Raw genomic sequence first — 13,578 nt, 5'->3', positions numbered from 1 at the left:
CATGGAGAAAGGTGGCAGATTGCCTCTGGGGGAGGCCTCCCAACTCCTGCAGGCCGGCTCCTCTCTCTTTCGAGTTCACGCACAAAATACACTTTTTTTAAAAAAAACATAACTGTCAACAATAACTTACCTGGATGATATTTAGCCCGAAGACGTCTGACATGAACCATTTGGCGCCTCTTCAGGTCAGACCACTTCTTAACAATGGCCTTGTGGTCATGTTGGCCGCCAAAGTCAGCGATTAGGGCGCTGACCACAGCCCTTTTCTGTGGCTGCCTCCGCAGCTCATCGTATCCTGTTTCCAGGAACTTCTGCAAGATGAAGAACAAAGTATATTGTAATACTTCTGTTGACAGCCTTATGGATATATGACGTAAATGTATGCTATTCAACAATTGGAAGCATTCTCGCCTTATTAATCAATGACAGGGGTAACATGAAAGATTTTATATCCTGCCATTTCGGTCGCCACCTTTTTTGCATAAATATAGCAGCCATTATCATTTGCATAATTATGAATATATTATTAACAACACAGGATACACGTATAGGGGAGATATGCGTTGCTAACTCTTTTCCCTGTCAGGAGCCTAACGCCCCGGGGGGTCAGAGACGGGACCTTTTTCGGAGGACCACTGACGTATGTACCAGTCGCAGTTTTTTGTGATGTCACTCTTTAGGTGTGTGCACATTTTTCACTGCATCCGGGTGGAGTTTTTGGGTTGTGTTTTGCACGCCACAGGCTTTTCAACAGGAAAAAAACAGCTGGAGGCAGAATGGTTGCAAAACACTACGTGTTTGTTACTTAACTCTGGGTTTCAAGACCAGTCCACCTCCAGCTGTTGCAAAACTACTACTCCCATCAGCCACGGTCTGTCAGTGCATGCTAAGAATTTTACTTTTGCTGCATTTAGGGTGCCACAGTTTAGAGACCCGTGCATAAAGGCCTGAAAAATGGGGGCCTGCAGAACTTACAATACTAGAAGTGCCAGCATTCCCAGGCATGCTGGAAGTTGTAGTTCTGCAACATCTAAAGGGCAATATGTATTCGAACGTCCTTGGGCCTTGAGGACACTGAAGTCAGGACGTTCGCATACGTCCTATGTCCAAAAAAATTTTAAATTCATTATGCTAAATAACAAGGAAAAGTGCCTAAATACACATTTGCCAACCAGGGTGTCTGCAGCTGTCCAGGCATGCTGGGACTTGTAGTTTTGTAAAAGCAGGAGACACATTTTTTGTGAAATACTAATATATGATCATATATACTAACTTTTAAACTAGACTTAAATGCTGGGCTGGGCTGGGACTTGTAGTTTTGTAAAAGCAGGAGACACATTTTTGGTTAAATACTAATATCTGATCATATATACTAACTTTTAAACTAGACTTAAATGCAGTTGAAGATGATGAAATAACAGTGGTCAAAATACTTACACAAATCAGCAACTTTTCCTCAGACTTAGTGAAATTGCTTCCAACCATGTTGCTGTGTGATTGCGCTGCGATCATAAGTTGGAAACTGGCAAGGCTCCAGGAAATGGTCGCGTGTTGTTCGCGTGTTGATTGCGCTGCTTGGACCGAGATGGGTCCATATGGCTTCGGCTGTATGGACCACAGTAACTCTTTTCCCTGTCAGGAGCCTAGGAGCCTAACGCCCCGGGGGGTCAGAGACGGGACCTTTTCGGAGGACCACTGACGTATGCAACCGTCGCAGTTTTTTGTGATGTCACTCTTTAGGTGTGTGCAAATTTTTCCTTGCACCGGGTGGAGTTTTTGGGTTGTGTTTTGCACGCCACAGGCTTTTCAACAGAAAATAACCAGCTGGAGGCAGAATGGTTGCAAAACACTACGGGTTTGTTACCTAACTCTGGGTTTCAAGACCAGTCCACCTCCAGCTGTTGCAAAACTACTACTCCCATCAGCCACGGTCTTTCAGTGCATGCTAAGAATTTTACTTTTGCTGCATCTAGGGTGCCACAGTTTAGAGACCCGTGCATAAAGGCCTGAAAAATGTGGGCCTGCAGAACTTACAATACTAGAAGTGCCAGCATTCCCAGGCATGCTGGAAGTTGTAGTTCTGCAACATCTAAAGGGCAATATGTATTCGAACGTCCTTGGGCCTTGAGGACACTGAAGTCAGGACGTTCGCATACGTCCTATGTCCAAAAAAATTTTAAATTCATTATGCTAAATAACAAGGAAAAGTGCCTAAATACACATTTGCCAACCAGGGTGTCTGCAGCTGTCCAGGCATGCTGGGACTTGTAGTTTTGTAAAAGCAGGAGACACATTTTTGGTTAAATACTAATATCTGATCATATATACTAACTTTTAAACTAGACTTAAATGCAGTTGAAGATGATGAAATAACAGTGGTCAAAATACTTACACAAATCAGCAACTTTTCCTCAGACTTTGTGAAATTGCTTCCCACCATGTTGCTGTAATATTGGGAAACTGGCAAGGCTCCAGGAAATGGTCGCGTGTTGTTCGCGCAATTGCGCATGCGCGATCGAAAAATCGCAATCGCAATATGTATTTTGGTTAAAATATCATACATATTCGATTTCAGAGTGCTGCTACAGCAGTTTTCGAAATATCTGCAATAAATTTCGCATTCGCATGTTGCGATATTTCGATAAAATATCAGGAATATTCTGAGCCAATCAGAGCGCTCCTCCAGCATATCTCGAAATTGCGCAATAAATATCGCATTCGCATGTTGCGATATTTCGATAAAATATCAGGAATATTCTGAGCCAATCAGAGCGCTCCTCCAGCATATCTCGAAATTGCGCAATAAATATCGCATTCGCATGTTGCGATATTTAGATAAAATATCACGAATATTCTGAGCCAATCAGAGCGCTCCTCCAGCATATCTCGAAATTGCGCAATAAATATCGCATTCGCATGTTGCGATATTTCGATAAAATATCACGAATATTCTGAGCCAATCAGAGCGCTCCTCCAGCATATCTCGAAATTGCGCAATAAATATCGCATTCGCATGTTGCGATATTTCGATAAAATATCACGAATATTCTAAGCCAATCAGAGCGCTCCTACCGCAGTTATTAAAAAAATCGCAATTATTTTCGCATTCGCAATAGCGAAAAATCGCATTCAATTAATTTCGATAAAATATCACGAATATTCGAATTTAGCGAATATATCTCGAATATTCGAATATATATTCGAGATATATCGCGAAATCGAATATGGCATATTCTGCTCAACACTAGTTGGCATCAGTGAGCCTCAAGCCGGGCCTGGTGGTGTGCGATAATGGGCGAAATCTCGTAGCAGCTCTGGGCCTAGGCGGTTTGACGCACATCCCTTGCCTGGCGCATGTGCTGAATTTGGTGGTGCAGAGGTTCCTGAAAACTTACCCCGATATGCCACAGCTGCTACAGAAAGTGCGGGCTGTCTGTGCGCACTTTCGACGTTCTCACCCTGCTGCTGCTGCTTGCCTGGCAGCGCTGCAGCGTAACTTCAGCCTTCCCGCTCACCGCCTCATATGTGACGTGCCCACAAGGTGGAACTCCACCTTGCACATGCTGGCCAGACTGTGCGAGCAGCAGCAGGCGAAAGTGGAGTTTCAGCTGCAGCACGCACGCGTGAGTCGCTCTACGGAACAGAACCACTTTACCACCAAAAACTGGGCCTCCATGCGAGACCTGTGTGCCTTGTTGCGCTGTTTCGAGTACACCACCAACATGGCCAGTGCCGATGACGCCGTTCTCAGCGTTACTATCCCAGTTTTATGCCTCCTTGAAAAAACTCTTCGGGAGATGATGGAAGAGGATGTGGCACAGGAGGAGGAGGAGGAGGAATCAGGATCATTTCCAAGGCTTTCAGGGCAGTCATTCACAAGTGGCTTCGAGGTGGGTTCCTGCACCAACAAAGGCCAGGTACACAATTATCCAGCAAGGGCACAGTTCTGGAGGATGACGAGGTGGAGGATGAGGAGGAGGAGATGGAGGAGGAGGAGGAACCATGTTCTCAGCAGGGTGGCACCCAGATCAGCTCATGGCCATCACTGGTGCATGGCTGGGGGGATACAGAGGACACAGATGATACACCTCCCACAGAGAACAGCTTTTTGTTGCCTCTGGGCAGCCTGGCACACATGAACGATTACATGCTGCAGTGTCTCCGCAACGACCGCCGTGTTTCCCACATTGTAACAGGTGCTGATTACTGGGTGGCCACGCTGCTGGATCCCCGTTACAAGGACAATGTACCATCCTAAATTCCCTCACTGGAGCGTGATCGCAAGATGCACGAGTACAAGCACACGCTGGTAGACGTGCTACTGGTGGAATTCCCAACTGACAGCGGGGGCACAGTGGAAGCACAAGGCGAAGGCAGAGGAGGAGGAAGAGGTTGCCAATGCAGCCAGGGCACCGCCAGCACCTCAGAAGGCAGGGTTAGCATGGCCGAAATGTGGAAAAGCTTTGTCAGCACGCCACAACATCCAGCACCACCAGCTGATATGGAACGTTTTAGCAGGAGGCAGCATTTCACCAACATGGTTGAGCAGTATCTGTGCACATGCCTACACGTACTGAATGACGGGTCCGCCCCCTTAAACTTCTGGGTCTCCAAATTGGGCACATGGCCTGAGCTTGCCCTTTACGCCTTGGTGGTGCTGGCCTGCCCTGCAGCCAGTGTATTATCTGAACGTGTATTTAGCACGGCAGGGGGCGTTATCACAGACAAGCGCAGCCGCCTGTCCAGAGACAATGTGGACAAGCTCACGTTCATTAAAATGAACCAGGCATGGATCCCACAGGACTTGTCCGTACCTTGTGCAGAATAGACACCGGGCCGGCCTTACCCAGCCATTCTTGTTTTTCTGATCTTTCTAGGGTTGCCATCTTATCCCTTTAAAAGTGAACATATATTAATTACACAGGTTCTCTGGCTGATTAAGGTGCTGCTAATTAAACTCACTTGGTGCCTTATTGACATTAAATTAGCCCCAGGACGTGTGTAATTACTATGTGTTTGGGTTTAAAGGGATGAGGTGGCAACCCTAGATCTTTCTCACTCTTTTGGGGTGTACCCTAATTTAAAAAATAAATCAATTAAAAACCAAAACCTGCTGTGTTGGCTACCTCGTCCTCCTCCACCGCCACTTCCACCTACACCGCCACTTCCACCTACACCGCCACATCCACCGCCACCTCAACCTCCTACTCCATATGGACCTCGTCCTCCTAGATCAAGATTTTTTTTTATGTTATTTTAAGTTATTTCCCTATCCACATTTATTTTCAGAGTACTTGCCATGCTCTTAACAACATTTTTCTGCCATTTGCAGCCCTCTAGCCCTTTCCCTTAGTGTTTTAGAGACATTTTTGTACTGAAAAGTTCGGGTCCCCATTGACTTCAATGGGGTTCGGGGTCAAGTTCGGGTCAAGTTCGGCTGAACCTGTCGAACCCAAACATCTAGGTGTCCGCTCAACTCTAGTCATTCATTAAAGGATCGACTGATTCACAGCCACTTCCAAGAGCCCCTGAAACCCAATGAATCCAAATTCGGCATGCACAAATGTGAGGCATGCAAATATTGTAATAGGATTCTCGAGGGAGCTTCATTCATTTTGCCTAACATAATTTTATACAATATGAGGTTTCATGCCGACTGTCAAATGAAAGGAGTGGTCTATATCATTTTCTGTAGGTGCGGATCGTTTTTTGTCTATAAGACGTTTCGTAATTTCTGGAAACAAATCTATGACCATATCTATTATATTGAAACAAACCTCTTGTATACGCCTATAAGTAGACACGTTGCCTTAAAACACAAAAAACGATACCTCTATGGTATGATTCACGGTCCTCAAGAGGGTCCTGGAAGACCCACGTGGGGGCAATATTAATTGAAAATTGCTCCAAAGGGAAGCAAGATGGATTTTTAAGCTAAATGCCACTTGACCACCAGGCCTAAATAAATCTCTGAGCTATAGGCTCTTTTGGGATCACTTCAATATTGATGCTTTGATATATAGCTCTGGGACCAATATATATTCCTATACAAAATAAAACATCCTAATGATACCACGGTCTTATCAATGTAATGTTACACGTCTATTTGAAATATACCTTGTAATTCCTATATAGCTTTAATAACAAATTGTCATATGATTGTTTCAGAGATATTGGAGCTTTGGACCCCAAATGGATGCACATTGAGAATTGAAGCAGAGAGTATCTGATCTTCTATTTTTTATTTATAAACATTATTTTTTTGACTCAAGATATTCTGTGGGATCTATGTGTTCAAAGATACTATGGGGGCCTATTGTTTATGCATGGGAAAACTGACATATGTGGGACTTTGACAAGCGGTCCCCCTGGCATGGATGTGACTTTAGTGGCAGTTGGCAAAGAACTTTCCCACTGCCTTAAGAAAGGTGGTGACGTTGTGGTGGCAGGAGCATGGGGAGTACTCCACTATCTATTAGTCCCTATATCCTTCCCTATTATTTCAATAGTTATCTTTGTAATCTGGCTGGCTATGTTTTCAGTATGGCGAAATAGAAGTAGGTGCCTCTGGTTCATATATTTGTGGTGGTGTACATGGCCAGCGGCTGCTGCCCTAGTCTCCGATTGGTGCTGTGGTTCCGTCGCTGGCCAAGCCGATGGGATTCGGTTTCGGGTTGTGGCGGGAGATGCCTTTGCACATTGGTGAGCTCCACACTCTGGTGTCTGGTTCGTTTTGGCTTGTGACTTTAACATCTGAAATATAATTAATTACCAAGCCGAATTTTCCCGCCAAACTGGGATATTTATTTAGTGCAGTAAGGGAGGTAGACTGAGCGGTGCTATGTCTGTTATGGGGAGATTCTGGTAAGCAATTTTGGATGTTTACTATAGAAGGAGGAGGTTATTTATGTCATCTGCTAGAAATCATGCTCATGTAAGTATTTATTTGGTTTGCAGATTAATGCCTCTATACATTTGTTTGAATGTTTAAGGATTGATATTTGGTCATATTTTGAGATCCAATCTAGGAAGTTGAAATGATCAATGTGATTGGGACGCTACAGCATATAATTAGGCGTACAGATATTCACCCCAGAGGAGGCTGATGGTGTGCTAGCAAGCCCTAAACTGGTGTAATTTTGGCTGTTATTTTCCTCTAATAATATAATTAGATTACGAAGGGCTCTAAAGTCCTCCATCTTGACGTGCTTGATACTTTCAGCCAATTATTCAGCCGAACTCGCACGATTTCACGCCTGCATGTCTGTCCCGATTTCGGCTACAATTTCAGAGACATCTGTGCAGATGTCAATTTAAACTACTTTTTTAAAATTAGGACGTGCCATTGATGGCAATTGCCGCTGATTTGACATGCGATTTGACATCATTTATAGTTCTAGAATGATCAATTATTTATCTAGGCAACATCGTCCCTTTATAGGCAAAATTATATATAGAATCCAATAAGGATGATGATAGGACTATAAAGGTGCTACTACTGTATCACAATACACATAGGCCCAGATTCACGTAGATCGGCGTATCTTTATGCCGGTGTAGCGCATCGTATGTGCTACGCCGATGTAACTGTTTTCACAAAGCACTCGCTCCCAAACTTGCGTCGGCGTAACGTAAGCCCGTCTAATTCAAAGTAAGAAGGTAGTGGGTGCGTTACATTTAAATTAGCCGTGACCCCATGTAAATGAATGGCCGAACAAACGGCGCATGCGCGCGCATGCTCAGAATCACGTTGCATATACGCCCTAAGATACGACGGCTCAATGGCTTCGACGTGAATGTAACCTACGCCCAGCCCCATTCACGTACGACTTACGCAAACAACGTAAAATCTGGCGGCTATTCCGACGTCCATACCCTAACATGACTTACCCCTGCTTTAGGAGGCTTAACTTTACTCCGGATGTACGCCTTACGTAAACGGCGTAGATTACAGCGACGGGCACAAGTACGTTTGTGAATTGGTCATTTGCATATTCAACGCGTAAATCAATGGAAGCGCCCCTTGCGGCCAGCGTAAATATGTGCCCAAGATACGACAGTGTAGGAGACTTACGTTGGTTGTATCAAGCCAAAATTCAGGCGTATCTTGTTTCCTGAATAAGGCGCATAGATACGACGGCGCATCCGTGGATTTACGCGGCGTATCAGAAGATACGTTTGCGTAAGTCCTACCTGAATCCGGCTAATATTCTATAAAAATCTATTTTATTTTGTTAATACATATAAAAAAGTTCAGATTGGTTCAGAGTTTGATTAGTGTATTCCACACTCTTTGCTGAGCATAACTTCTTATGGGGGAGCTGGACAATGGTCCAAGTGTGGTATACCACGAGTGAGAAGTATGTCCCTTTAAAGATGTGTATGGCCCTTTAATGACTTTTTAATGCCTACAAACAATAATGAACGAATTAATGTGTACATATAGTTAATCTGTCCTTACTAAAGACTTAATCTAGTTGGTTAGTAGGTTTTCAGTAATATTAAATGTAAAGGTTAATGCTCACATGAAAGGGTCACACGTTCACTGCACACAACATCGAGAGACGAGTATAAATAGACCCACACACCACTACATCAGCGGTGAGGACGTCTGGGAGCCGTATCTGGGAGCCGTATCTAAACAGGTAAGATTAAGCTGTACGTCGTAGGCTGTCTGATATATACCATGTTTAACAGTAATTGGTTAACAAGAATTTGATTCATTGTTTTTTAATCATAGACATGTTTATACCAGCATGGGATTCTCTATGATTTCATTAATGAAGGCTCCTATCTATATATAGGAAATCTAAGTAATAAACAAGGTAAACATCCAAGCAGTAATAGCAATTAACCACTCTGTATGTAAATACACATGGAGTGTGCATTTAATATAGATACATTTATCCTCACACATTTTTACCTTATATTTTCTAACCAGATTGCTCTAGAGGCAAGCAAATATAGATACTATGATCTCTCATTTAGAAGCTGCGAATATACAAGATTGCACTGGCTCCCAGACCAAGCTTTAAATGGTAACCCTTTCATGTAAGCATTAACCTTTACATTTTATATAACTTAAACCTACTAACCAACTGGATTAAGCCTTTAGCAAGTACAAATTAACTATATGTACAAATTAATTAGTTCATTATTGTTTGTAGGCATTAAAAAGTCGTTAAAGGGCCATACACATCTTTAACCACTTGTCCATCGGGCCTATTTTGGCACTTCTCCCCTTCATGTAAAAATCAAAAAATTTTTGCTAGAAAATGTAATCAGAACCCCCAAACATTATATATATATTTTTAGCACACACCCTAGGGAATAAAATGCTGGTCATTGCAACTTTTTTTCTCGTACGGTATTTGCACAATCATTTTTCAAACGCCTTTTTTGGGGGAAAAAAATGTCATGAATTAAAAAATAACAAAACAGTAAAGTTAGCACAATTCTTTTGTATAATGTGAAAGATGATGTTATGCCGAGTAAATAGATACCTAACATGTCATGCTTTAAAATTGCGCACACTCATGAAATGGCGCCAAACTTCGGTACTTAAAAATCTCCATAGGTGGTGCTTTATTTTATTTTACAGGTTACTATTTTCGAGTTACAGAGGAGGTCTAGTGCTAGAATTGTTGCACACACTCTAACACACGTGGCGATACCTCACATGTGAGGTTTGAACGGCGTTTACATATGTGGGCGGGACTTAAATGCATGTTCGCTTCTGAGCGCGAGCTACCGGGGACAGGGGCGTTTTATAAAAAAAAAAAAAATAATTATTTTACTTAATTTTTATATTTTTACACTTTTTTGTACATTTTTTTTATCACTTTTATTCCTATTACAAGGAATGTAAACATCCCTTGTAATAGGAATCACTGTGACAGATCCTCTTTATGGAGAGATGTGGGGTCAATAAGACCCCACATCTCTCCTCCAGGCTTACAAGCATGAGATCATGAAAACAAATTCACCGATCTCATGCCGACATCTGCGATTGCGGCTTTGTTTACTTCTGGATTCCGGGGCGTGACGTTATAACATTGCGCCCGGGCCTTCGACGATCATAGAGATGACTGGTGACCATCTGGTCACCAGTCATTTATATGCTTCCCAGCCAGCACCGGGCGATTCATTCTCCGGCCCACGATGGCACGGGAGAGCCCGGAGAAGCACCGGATGGCGGCGGGAGGGGGAGACATCCTCTCCCGCTGCCTATAAGAACGATCAAGCGGTGGAACTGCCACTTTGATCATTCATATTGTGCAGAGAATCGCCGGCAGAAGACAGTGATATCTGAATGATGCCTATAACTGCAGGCATCGTTCAGATATCACTGCACAAAGTCGAGGATGTCATATGATGTCCTCGGGGGGCAAGTGGTTAAAGAGACATACTTCTCACTCGTGGTATATCACACTTGGACCATTGTCCAGCTCCCCCATAACAAGTGATGCTCAGAAAACAGTGTGGAATACACTAATCAAACTCTCAACCAATCAATTGAGAGCTCTGAGAAACTTTTCTAATGGTTCTCTTGACCATCCCAGGTATCGCTTCAATTTATCTTAACAGATGCTTGTTTATTTTTGTTGTTTTTCTTTTGTCTGATTAAGCACATGTGTGATATACATGGCTTTGTAAAAATTTCATTTTTACCTATACCCATTTAATAGAAAAGAATGTTCACATCCGTTCCTGAAGAAGCCAAATGGTGAAACATGTAGACCGATTTATGCTGAACATGAACTTGAAGAATATCACTCAGGCATATTTTTCAGTTACTGTATTTCTTGAACATTTTTTTATGTATTAACAAAATAAAATATCTTTTTATACAATATGTGTATTGTGATTCAGTAGTAGCACCTTTATAGTCCTATCAACATCCTTATTGGATTCTATATATAATTATGCAATTTGACATGTCAAATTGCATGTCAAAATGCTCCAGTGTGAACCAGGGCTTAAAGAAACAGCAAATGATATCTCCTAAATGATATGGGTTGAAATATTCTGAAAGCCATCCACTTGCATGTCATTTTATATTGCTTTACATGCGCAACTCAGTGCAAAGTTGTGCAGGAAAGTTTACTGCCGCTTTAGGATATACTTTATATGTTGCCATTTACAGAGAAGGTCATTTTATTGTAACACTCAAAGGATAAACAGACACACTATACAATTATAAACACTTGTGTACATTTATATATCTTGTAGAAATGTTTCCATGCTAACTGGCAACATGTTATAATGGAAACATTTCTTGTATTGTAGCTATATGATTTGAAAACTGGATTGGATTCTATTCATTACCAGTGTACACAAGGTCAAAATGTTTCTGTTTGATTCCACATTAAAAAAAATAAACATTATGGATTATTAGGTCAGAACGATGACTATACCTATGTCCTATCACTACAATGTGTCCTATTCCAAGCTCCGCTCAAAAAGTAATAAACAAATCACCCACGCTAAATATACTAGTTGTCAGGGAAACAACCGTGGAAGAACTGTCAGACCTGCCTTACACGGACCAACGCACGCAACGCGCATGCGCGCGCAAACGGGCAACAACTCTGCAAGTCTTGTATTCTTTACTGCGCACACGCGTGCGCCAGTGCGCACGCGATGCGGGCAGAACTCCTGGTGTCAGTGCCCTATTTAAAAACATGCTGCAGCAGTTACCAACTGCTGCATGATCTTCAGCCTTTGTGTGTTCCTGAGCTCTTGTTCCTGTGTTCCTGTGTACCCGTTGACGGCCCGGCTTGCCTGTCCAGACTTCTCCGTGTATGACCCCCGGCTTGTCTCCCGGTTTACCCTTTATCCTGTTCCTGCCTGATTGTTCCAGTGTATGACCTTGGCTTGCCTTCTGACCTGCTCCAGTTACCTCCTGCTTCCTGTGCATGACTACCGGCTTGGCTCCTGACTCCGCCCCTGGGTTTCCCTGCGAGTCTACCTCATCTGGTACTTCTGTGGTACCCCTGCCTGACCACGTACCCTGGTGGACAGCTGATCTTCTACATCTTCTCAGCAAGTCGCAGCTGGCAACCCCTGCATCTCTGGGCATAGCACCCCCTGTGTCACCTCCAGGGGGCGTTCTGCACTCAGTCGCAAGGGAAGCCCTCTCAGCACTTCGGCCTCTGGTAAGGTACGTGACACTAGTGCCTATGTGTACTTATCTTGTTCTTGCTGTTCATGACAAAGTAACAAAAAAATTAAATGCAAACCACTGTGCAAACAAACCCAAAGTTCAATATGAATTACTAAAGTGCAAGTGCTGTGCATAAACAAACAGAATAATACAAGTGGAATTGTAGACAGTGCAAGTCTGTGTTAAGGTGTAGACAGTCCCTAACACAGTTTTCTTCAAAGATGCTCATGTGCAAACCATAATCCAAACTTCTATAGTGCTCAAAAATCACACAAGTGATCCATGCTTCAGAAACCCCCTTTTGTGCTTAAACTCACCAAATCATACGGACCCCTCAGCAATACTGCATGTGGGCAATCAGGCTTAGACTGGTCAGCAGGGAGGTGAGATGACACTTCGGGCCAGATTCACGTAGATCAGCGGATCTATAGATCCGCTCGATCTACGTGATTTAAGATCCGCTCCCGCAAGTTTGAGAGGCAAGTGGCTAATTCACAAACCACTTACCTCCAAACTTGCGGCGGCGGATCCTAAATCCCCCTGGCGGAATTCAAATTCCGCGGCTAGGGGGAGTGTACTATTAAAATCAGGCGCCGATTTAAATGCGCATGCGCCGTCCGGGGAATTTCCCGGCGTGCATTGCTCCCACTGACTTTACTAGGACGTCAGTGGTTTCGACGTGAGCGTGACTTGCGACGCGCGTGTTTGTGAATCGGCGTACGCAAACGACATTAGAAAATTCAAATTTGGCGCGGGAACGCCGGCTATACTTAACATTGGCTGCGCCTGATAAAAGCAGGGGTAAGTATACGACAGGAAAGCCGCTATGGAAACGTCGTAAGAAGACTGCGTCGGGTCCGCGTACGTTCGTGAATTTGCGTATCTCGCTGATTTACATATTATTCAAGGTAAATCAGCGGGAACGCCCCTGGCGCCATTTTTAAATCGAAAATAAGATCCGACAGTGTAACACATTGTAACACTGTCGGGTCTAAGCCCTATCTATGCGTAACTGATTCTATGAATCAGGCGCATAGATAGGACCAGTGTAAGTCAGAGATACGATGGTGTATCTGTAGATACACCGTCGTATCTCTTTGTGAATCTGGCCCTTCATACGTATCTTCCTTTGTATTTCAGACTCGTACATAAGGAGAGAGAACCCATATACTATAGGATGTCTTGGTTTATTAAAAATAAATAAAAGTAAAATCTCAATTACAATGTAGCAGAGTAAAAAAACACATTGGTTTAGTTGTCCAAAAGCAGTACGTTTGCTCCAGGAAGCAGCTTGGTTCTCACACAACCTCACCTGCATTCCATAGATTGCCGGACGTAGTATCACTGGGGAGCCGGAATCTACGTTGATGTGTTTCGCCCCTCCCACAGGTTTGTTGACTAGTCATGTGATT

At 43.4% G+C, this 13,578-nt stretch overlaps 1 long non-coding RNA gene across 1 annotated transcript; it reads left to right on the top strand.

Annotated features, from left to right (window-relative positions):
* The first annotated feature begins 8,580 nt into the window (after positions 1 to 8,580).
* On the top strand, positions 8,581 to 10,847 carry LOC120930372. Its single transcript, XR_005747717.1, has 3 exons — positions 8,581 to 8,645; positions 8,741 to 9,051; positions 10,689 to 10,847. It is a non-coding gene; the product is annotated as an uncharacterized LOC120930372 (long non-coding RNA).
* The last annotated feature ends 2,731 nt before the right edge of the window (positions 10,848 to 13,578 follow it).

This window comes from Rana temporaria, chromosome 3 (genome assembly GCF_905171775.1).
Source record: "Rana temporaria chromosome 3, aRanTem1.1, whole genome shotgun sequence".
NCBI lineage: Eukaryota > Metazoa > Chordata > Amphibia > Anura > Ranidae > Rana > Rana temporaria.
The sequence above is the reverse complement of the archived record's forward strand: the minus strand, read 5'-3'. Positions and strand labels throughout refer to the sequence as shown.